The sequence below is a fragment of the Lemur catta genome, chromosome 19, assembly GCF_020740605.2.
Source record: "Lemur catta isolate mLemCat1 chromosome 19, mLemCat1.pri, whole genome shotgun sequence".
Taxonomy (NCBI): Eukaryota; Metazoa; Chordata; class Mammalia; order Primates; family Lemuridae; genus Lemur; species Lemur catta.
Genome location: NC_059146.1, coordinates 20,693,574 through 20,703,320, shown reverse-complemented (window position 1 = coordinate 20,703,320; position 9,747 = coordinate 20,693,574).

Sequence of the window (9,747 nt, the reverse complement as noted above, 5' to 3'; positions counted from 1 at the left end):
TGAGGCAGGAGGATTGCTTAAGCCCAGCAGTTGGAGGCTGCAGTGAGCTCTGATCATGCCTCTGTACTCCAGCCTAGGCAACATAGTGAGACCCTGTCTCTTAAAAAAAAGAAAAGCAAAAAAAAAAAAAAAAAAAAAAAAAACAGATGTAGATTTATAAAATATATATTACAACACTATATACCTGAAATAATCATTAAATAGTTAAAAATCAGGCCAAAAAATAAATATGGGAAAAAACTGCTAATGTTAAGCAAGGACACTTCACCAATATCATGATCACCAATAAGCACGGGATGCATTTCCTAATTAAGATGGCGAAAAGTGGACTGGCCAAGGCTCCAGCCAAACACCACTGTCGAGGATATCTCAGCAGGGACCCATAAAGGGGAAAACAGTGGGGAAAAAAAGGGAGTGGAGAAGAGAGTAAAGAACTACATTTGGGCCGGGCGCAGTGGCTCACGCCTGTAATCCTAGCACTCTGGGAGGCTGAGACAGGTGGATTGCTCGAGGTCAGGAGTTCGAGACCAGCCTGAGCAAGAGCGAGACCCCGTCTCTACTAAAAATAGAAAGAAATTATATGGCCAACTAAAAATCTATATAGAAAAAATTAGCTGGGCATAGTGGTGCATGCCTGTAGTCCCAGCTACTCAGGAGGCTGAGGCAGTAGGATCGCTTGAGCCCAGGAGTCTGAGGTTGCTGTGAGTTAGGCTGACGCCACGGCACTCACTCTAGCCTGGGCAACAAAGCGAGATTCTGTCTCAAGGAAAAAAAAAAAAAGAACTACATTTGTTAAAATTAACAGATAACATGATCGCAACCCAGAAAAAGAATGCTGTTTAAGTACAAAAACTAACGCCAATATATTGAAAACCATTTTCTTTCTTTAGCATCTCTCATTAAACAGACACATACACATGTTACATCTGACATTTCCACTAGCAAATATATCATGGCATCTAATTAAAAGATGTTTCCAGGCTTATGTAAGGAAATTATAAAATTGTATTCCTGTGGTGATATCAGTAAGACAGAAGAATAGCAAACCCCAGACACGGAGACACACACAGATAACAACACACAGATCAACTGCCTGCGTGAGAAGCTGAGAAATCACCTAAGAGGTTGGAGCCCCTAATGGATGCCTAATAGGAACAGTTGAGACCCCTTGCCAGAGGCATTACCAGGGCATGATGTGGCAACATTTTGAAGAAACCCCTAACTTCTAGATTTCTTGCGGGGGAGGAAAAGTATGGGAACATCCATCCAACATTCTGATTTTGAGGGGACTACTGGAGGGACAAGTTTCTATCTTAGGTGAATATAATCACTGAAAGTAAAAACACACTGGGCCAGGGAGACATTGAAAAGAAAGGCCATTAACATAACCAATGTCTGCAGTAACAAGGGCAGACCACTAGGGGGCGATCCAGACCACAGTTTACTAGACCTCCAGAGAGGCTGCAGACTACCAGGCAGACAACAGGAGAGCTTCTCAGTAGAAAATGGCTGAAATAGCAAAATCTGTTCAGTTAGACTATAACCAAAAGCCTAGGGAGGACACATCCTCAAAAAAGTCTGGAGAGGTCTCCAGAATCTCCAGTCGGGCTACACGAAGAGTGTCCTCCCTGAATGAAGGGAAACAAAAACCGGAAATAAGTGCCTGATTTGTGAAATGCTGAAGTCCCAACAGGAGATAAGGACATATATAAAATACAAACGAAACATAACCCAAACATAGGACCAAATTAAATCACCACAAACTGATACTGAAGAAATGAAGTTTTTTTGAATTACCATTCAAAGAATTCAAAGTAAGAGTCACAAGGATATTCAACGAATTAAGAGAGCACACATGGACTTCACGACATCAGAACAACAATGCATAATATGAAAAAAATGAGATTATCAACAGAACTAGAACTATAAGAAACAGAAATTCTTGAGCTGAAAAATATAATAATAACTGAATTGAGAAACACACTAGTGGACCTCAAAAGCTGATTTGACCAGGTAGAAGAAATAGACAGTAAACAAAAAAATGAGAAAAGAAAAAAACAGAATGAAGAAAAATGAAGACAGCCTAAGGGAATTAGGGAACGCCGTCACACGCATCACCTGCATGTTACAGTAAGAAAAAAGAGTATAGAATACAACTATGGTCAAGCATATGCCAACAAATTAGATAAGCTAGAAGAAATCGATCAATCTTCAGAAATACACACAACCTACTGAGTCAAAAAGAAATGAAAAATCTACACAAAAATATAAGTAGTAAGGAGATGAATCAAAATCTCCCATCCAAGAGACCAGATGCAGATGCAAAATTCATAATCCCTGCATAATTCTACCAAACATTCAATGAAAAATTAACACCAATCTTTCTCATTTCCAAATAACTGAAGAAAGGGAACACAAAGAAATTTCATTCTACGACACCACCATGACTCTGATATAACCCAGGCAAATATATTACAAGAAAACAAAACTATACAATGTTCCTGATGAATACTGATGAAAAAGTCCGGCCAGGCGCAGTGGCTCACACCTGTAATCCTAGCACTCTGGGAGGCCGAGGCAGGTGGATCGCTTAAGCCCAGGAGTTTGAGGTTGCTGTGAGCTAGGCTGACGCCACGGCACTCACTCTAGCCCAGGCAACAGAGCAAGACTCTGTCTCAAAAAAAAAAAAAAAAAAAAACCAAAAAAAGATGCAACTAAAAGAGTAAAATGGTAGGCCTGTGTTCTGTCAAAGCAGAAGCAATGTAATCCTGAACAACACCAAAAAAATGAAATCCTTTGACAAACTACATAGAAACAACTTATGATATATATTATTTGAAACTGTAAATCAATTAAAGTACCTACAATGTACATCCAAAAATCCAAATTAATAAGACATACAAGCAAAATATTAAACTACTAGATCTAAATGAATCACACCATTTTGTATCCATGCACTAAGTGAGGTCTTCCAAAGCAAGATAAAACACACACATGATAAAAGATGGGGGCTTGAGGCAGAGAAGAATTTTGTTTCTAGCTAAAATCTCTAGAACTTACAGAAAGACAAAAAGGCATATACATAAACAGTTAAACCACAGACTATAAAATACCTCTTAATATACAAGAAAAGAAAATGGAGCAACATATAAAATCCATCTTATATATACATATCCCCAAAGTAATGAAAGCTCGTGAGGCTCGTGAGGAATCAATCAGAAAACGTAGGGGAAGAAAAGGATTGTCATTTTGCCCAGATTTTAAGAATGCAAAAAGAACACAGTAGCAAGTTTTGTTTAATGAAGGGGAAATGTCTTGTGTTGTTAGTGGGAGAGGGTACCTTTGCAGCTGAGGTGGAGATGGAATGCTGCCAGATTTAGCAAGGTGGGAAATGCACCATCCTAGAAGAAGCAATCAGTCTTTCAAATGCCCCATCTGGAAGAATCCTCTGATATCTATAATGAAGTTGACTTGCTCAGAGGCAGCCACTGTGGCATTCTGTGTAACACTGGGAAATTTAAAACATCCACCTGTCTTCACTAGGAGAATGCTCCAACAAGGATGTAGGATTCTAGAGCAAGCTATCCCCAAATGTTTCCTAACAAAAAAATATGCATTTTTGAAGCTTGCAGGTTAAAATGTCATAACAAAGCATTCACTGAAGAACTTTACTTTTTAACCCCTTAATGAAGTAGACGTTTGTACAGGACTTGTGCTCTCACCACAAAACTGACAACAGTGATTCCCCACTAACATGTGAGGGAGGGTGGAAGGCTAGACAGGACGGGGGTGCTCTATGCCTTAGCACCTAAGCTAAGCAAGCTTGTTGGGAGTTTTACTATAAAATAAATATATGTCATGTGATGTTTCAAATAAAATAGAATATTTGATAATAACTGGTAAAACAAAAATATACTTCCATCTTCTCTAATGGCAAAGAAGTTCTGCTCCTAGGTCTGAGCAAAATTATAACCATTCTTAGCTAAAACACCTGTCCCACAAGGGTCCCCGCAGGAGAACACCACAGTATCTGTGGTATGCACTGTCTGAGAATAGTTTAATGCATCTCCTGCTCTTTCACATTTATGTTACAGTAAAAACAGATGATGGAATGAAAGAATCCTCTATCATTGATGTCTGGGTCTAAACTTTCCATTCCACTCTGTCATTAAGAGTTTGAGTCAGTGACTCACTAATTTACCTACAAATGTAATATAAATGAGTCACAAAAGACTTCTCCTGATTATTCCCTTTTTATAGTTTAGCAGGTGTTTGTACACATTAATCCATGACTTATGGGCGAGTTTTCTCATCTTCTACACAGAGCTGACAGTACATCTAGATGTGGCCCCTAAACAGTCCCTGCTGCCCAACAGCACTGACAACACAGGGCCACACCCCATGTCCAATCCATGTCTGGGTGTGAAGCCCTTCCCAGGACCGTGTCCAATGGAGCCTCTTCACAGGGTCATGTCACTGGGTCACAGTGAGATGGAATCTCAGTGGAGATGAGAGGGACTGAGGCAAGGCATGGGTGAGTGTGAACAAATGCCAACAGGCAGGATGCTTCAGAGGACAGGAGAAACAAAAAAGGACAGAAAACTAAATATTGGTTTAGAAATGGGGAGATCATTGGTGATTCTGAAAACTGAAATATCAGTGGAATAGTGGATGTGAAAGCTTGACTGGATGGGGTGAAGAGAGAATTGAAGGCAAGAATTGAAGACACAATACAAGCAAGTTTTTAGCTTTTAAATGGAACATTGAAGAATGGTGATACTAAAGATAAATATGTATTTCATGGACAATTTTTGTTTTAAAGATGGAAGAATGGAGGGGGAAAATGCCTCATTGTGTGTGTGTGTGTGTGTGTGTGTGTGTGTGTGTGTTAATGGACAATACCACCATCTGGGTACTTTGATCAAAATAATTCCCTTGAAGTCAATATTGGTGACACCGTGGAGGAAGGATGCCACACCATCCTGAGACTGCTAGTGGAGTAGCAAGTGGGGCACCATTGCAGGGCCAGCAAGAGCCAGGAGCAGGGACAGACCATTCCCAGTCACTACTGAGCAGAGACCCCAGGCCCTGAGGCAGGGGGCTGGGCCGGTAGGAGATCTCTTCTCTTGATTCCAGGGGCTCCAAGGAGGAAAAACAAAGGTCTTGTAAGAAGAAGATAAAAAAGGAGTTGGGCTGCTGAGGGGATCAAGAGAAAAGGTGTGGAATAGACAAACAGCAAAATGCAAGCAGAGGCCAGCAGGAAAGTGAAGTGAGATAAGTTAATCTGGGCGTCTGTTTTCTCCAGGCTGTGATCAGCCACAGGGACAGAAACAGGGTAGGCAGAGCTGGATGAGGTGGTGATGTCAGGAGGAAGCAAGGAAGTAGGGAGTACCAGGGGAATGATTACAACAGTGCTTTGCATTGGGGCATTTGTCTTATATGACTATTAGTAATTCAATAGCCCAGGCTGGGGTAGATAGATTTAGATACAGATTTTTTTTTAAGAGATGGGGTCTGATATAGCAAGACCCCATCTCTTAAAAAAAAAATCTGTATCTAAATCTATCTATCTGTGTGTGTGTGTGTGTGTGTGTGTGTGTGTGTAAACAAGCAAAATAAAGTGGAGGAGTATATTCTGTTGGTTTACCGTTTTAATCCCTGTTGCAGGCAAAAAAGCCAGGCTGCACATTTAATGAGTAAATGAAAGACTGGGAATGCCATATAGTCATACTGGTCCACCCTCTGGGACAACCTTCACTTTGAGGAGCCTGGATGTTGTCCTGAGGAATATGGGAAGCCAGTGGAGGGTTCAATGCCAGAGATGGACATGACCTGCTTTTAGATTTAGCTATGATAACTTTAAAGCAGAGGAAGACCTCTGAAGATGGTCTCTCTGTCTCTGAGTCTAAGCTCCTGTTTCTTCCATTCTAGTGCCTTTGTTTTTCATTTCTTTTTTCATTTTTGAAGGACTGGGTCTCACTTAAAATTCTAAGTAAAACTAGGGACTCCTCCCTCCCCAAACAAAAGCCACACACAGACACTACTCTATTTGGCCAATCACTTCAGGGGTCCATGTCAATCACACTGAGGTTTTCTGGTAAAGTCCCTCATCTCCACGTTGCAGGTGGGCTCACTGAGGCTCGGAAAATTTTAACCAAGTTATCCTGAGAAGGTCTGGGTTGAGTGAGAAGAAGATGTGCCTGAATCCTGAGACGGTAGCCTGGAAGGGCCAATGTATGGGTTGGTCTCTATCACACCTCCTCTAGAAAACTCCAGGACCATCTTTCACATGTCTCAACAAAAGAAGCTTCTCTGTCAAGGTTCTGATGTCACTGATCCCAAACATTTAATTACTCTCTACCAGAAGATCACAGTAATATACTGAAAAAATACAGAACTGTGAACACCTACCTATGGGTGTTTAAAACAGTTGGGTCTGAGCAAATTTTTTCTTCATCAATGCATGGGCTCTGTTGGAACAAGCTTCCAAGTCAATCCAACCCATCCTTCCACCTTTACAGAGAACACGATGAACCAGAGGGACTTGGGGGGAACATCTATTTAGGAGTTCACAGCTCACTATTTTCAATAGATGACACGAGGGAAGAAAACTGAACACCAGACTAGCTCCTTCAACTAGGTTTTGATGTTAAGGTGAAAAACGAGTCATTGATATCTTTAAGAAGCATACATTGAAACAATCTAAAATTATATACTAGGTCCCAAAGAATGTTTATAATATATGATAAACACTAGCCAGGTGTGGTGGCTAACATGTATAATCTCAGAGACTCTACAGGCTAGGAGACAGCAACATCATTTTATTCCAGGACTTGGAGGCTGCAGTGAGCTATGATTATGTCACTTTCCAGCCTGGGCAACAGAACCAGACCCTATGTCTTTAAAAAAAAAAAATGTCATCATGGAAAGAATAGAAGGAAAATTAAATAAATAAACTGGACACAATCTATTTCAAAGAGAAACAATTTTAAAATTCTAAAAAAAAAAAAACTAATGAATTCTGGGGTCAAAGAAAAAAATATGAAAATATGTACATTTGAAAACAATGATGTAAGCTGATCATAGGGTACTACCAACCCTATTTCAGAAGTAATTATATACAGAAAAATATAAATTGAATAAACTAAATATCATGTCAAGCTTCAAAAAACAATTAGTGAAGTCAAAAAGAACTAGAAAAGGGAAATCCATTGCAAAAAGGACTCAAAAGCATTTTCAATGATCCTTTTGAAAGGCACCACCTGGGCTCATGCCTGTAATCCAAGCACTTTGAGAGGCTAAGGTAGGAGAATTGTATGAGGCCAGGAGTTCAAGGCCAGCCTGGGCAACATAGCAAGACCCCTAGCTCTACCAAAAAAAATTCTTTTTTAAAAGGCAACCTGTGGTTAAGAGTCTCCATCACTTCTTCCCCACTTCACTCCCCATACCCTACCCTATCCCAGGAAAAGGGAAGAGATTACTCACATTTGAATGAGTAAAGTCACTTTCCTCTGGCTGAATACGGATTACAGGTGGAAGCTAACCTCTGCTTCCATAATTATAAAATGCACCAACCTTAGAAAGAGGAAGTTGTCAATTCTCATTCTTATCTGAACATTTAAACAAAAATTTATTATATTATATAAAGAGAAATCAACAGGTCACTACTTAACAGTCATATTCAATCATCTTACCACTCATCTGGTCCCAGAGTCCCCCTACTTTTTCCATCACTGGATACATCCCTCCCTCATTGTGTACATATCTCTCAATCTCACCTTCTTGCTCTAGCTCTTTTTTTCTTTTCTTTTCTGTGTTTTCCCCCTGAGTTTCAGCCCCTCTCCTCTTCTGCTCTTGCTCTTCTTCTTCCCTCTATTCCTTCTATTCTGCCTGTCCTGCTCCATTCTGGAAACTTCTTTCACCTCTTGTTCCTTTTTCCTCAGTCTTTTTATTGTCCCCAATCTCCATATATTTCTGCCTCTTTCTTCCCTGTCTCTGCTCCCCCTCTGCTCTCCCTGGTAAACTCCCTCTTCCCTGTCACACCCCCTAGTTCCTACCCTCTGCCACCCCCAGGTCTCTAGGCTTCCTCCCTCCTGTGGTTCCCCCCTGCTCTCCTTGTCACCGGGTGCCCCCTCTTGTCCCAGCACCATGCCGCTCTGTCTCCCCCCACTCTCTGTCTGAGGTGCCTCCCCCTTTGCTACCCCTGTCCTTATTTTGCTGAAATTCATCTCTGGGGAGATCAAGCTCTTCTCTACATTTCTCCAGTTGCTCTTCTCCCCCTGCTACTTTCCCACATTCTTCTTTCACTCTTACTGTCTCTTTGTAAATCCTTCACCCAATTGACTTTGCATTCTTTTCTTCTTCGCATTCTCAGTTTTCCTATTTCCTCTCACTCTCTCTCTCTCTCCTGACCCCTTTGCCCACGCAGTCAAAGGGAGGGGAATGGAGTAAGATGTCCGACTCCAAGAAGAGCAGCATTTCCCAGTGGGGCGTTATTTGGAACGCAACAACACTGGCTGTCTCAAGAAAGGACCATGGTCACCTCCCCCAATCCGGAATCTGAGGAACGGGAGACTGCTAAGAGCCCTGGGGAACAGAAGGGCCCGACCCAAGGAGGAAAGAAGGGGTGAGGAGGGGTCTGCAGAATCCCCGGACCAGGGAGAGGACGCGGCTTCTCCAGGACCGGGGCTGCCGCGCTGCCCTCCAGGCGCCCAGAAGGGCGAGGCGTGGGGAACCGGAAGAGCCTGAATCCACCTCGGGGGTGAGGACTTTACGTGGCTCAGGGCGGTCGGAGAGGTCAGTAACGGGTTTTAAACACAAAAACGGTGCGAAAGGAGGCGTCTACGTGGCCTGAAGGCAGAAACACTGGGGACAGGAAAAGCCTCAGAGTGGTTTTTTCCAATGGACGCGACCCCCGCACCCCGAGCGACGTCTGATTTACTTAGGGTGAAAGGAATGGGGTGGGGATTATCGGTCTGTACGAACCCCCAGATCCCAGGTATGGAAGCACAAGAAGACTGCGAAGCCCAGGTTTAATCTTAACATAGATAAAAGGAAACTTACGCCAGCCACGTTACAATCACTCCAAGCGATCCCCTTCCGGGTCCACAGAATACTGCGCGCGCAGGAGAGTGGCACCACCCACTGGGCGGTGCCGCCGCGTGGGTGGGCGGGGCCTGAGCGTCCTGAAGCAGCTCCGCGGACTCAGAGCTGGGATCGCTCAGGCGGGATCAGCCTGGCTAGTGATTGCATAAAGGAAAGTTCCTTCCATTTAAATTGATGTTACCAATTTAATTAAAAAGCTCCAGAATTGACTGTGAAGGAGATACAAGCTAGAATGTGAAATGCAAATCTCTGGGTGGGCAGAATGTGCAATTTCAATGGAAAGCCTTTCCATTTCTATTCCCCATTTACTCTGGAGGGAGTCAACCCTGTGCTCAGTTCCAGAGACTTTCATAGGGACAACACCTGAGGTGCAAGGCATGGAAACCTAAATCCAGTAATAAGTTACGTCACCAATTGTTGCTTTTGAAAAAGCAATAACTTATTAAATATTAATTAGTTCTTCTTTACACTTGGTACACTTGTTATGTTATTCCACTGAAGATAAGTTAACCTGAAATACTTTTGAGATAAACTTTGTTGACATCACAATATTGCTATGTCCATAATTTCTAAATATACTGTAATTTCAAATTCACTTTACATGCATTCAGGAAATTACTAGAAAACGTTTATGTAGACAGA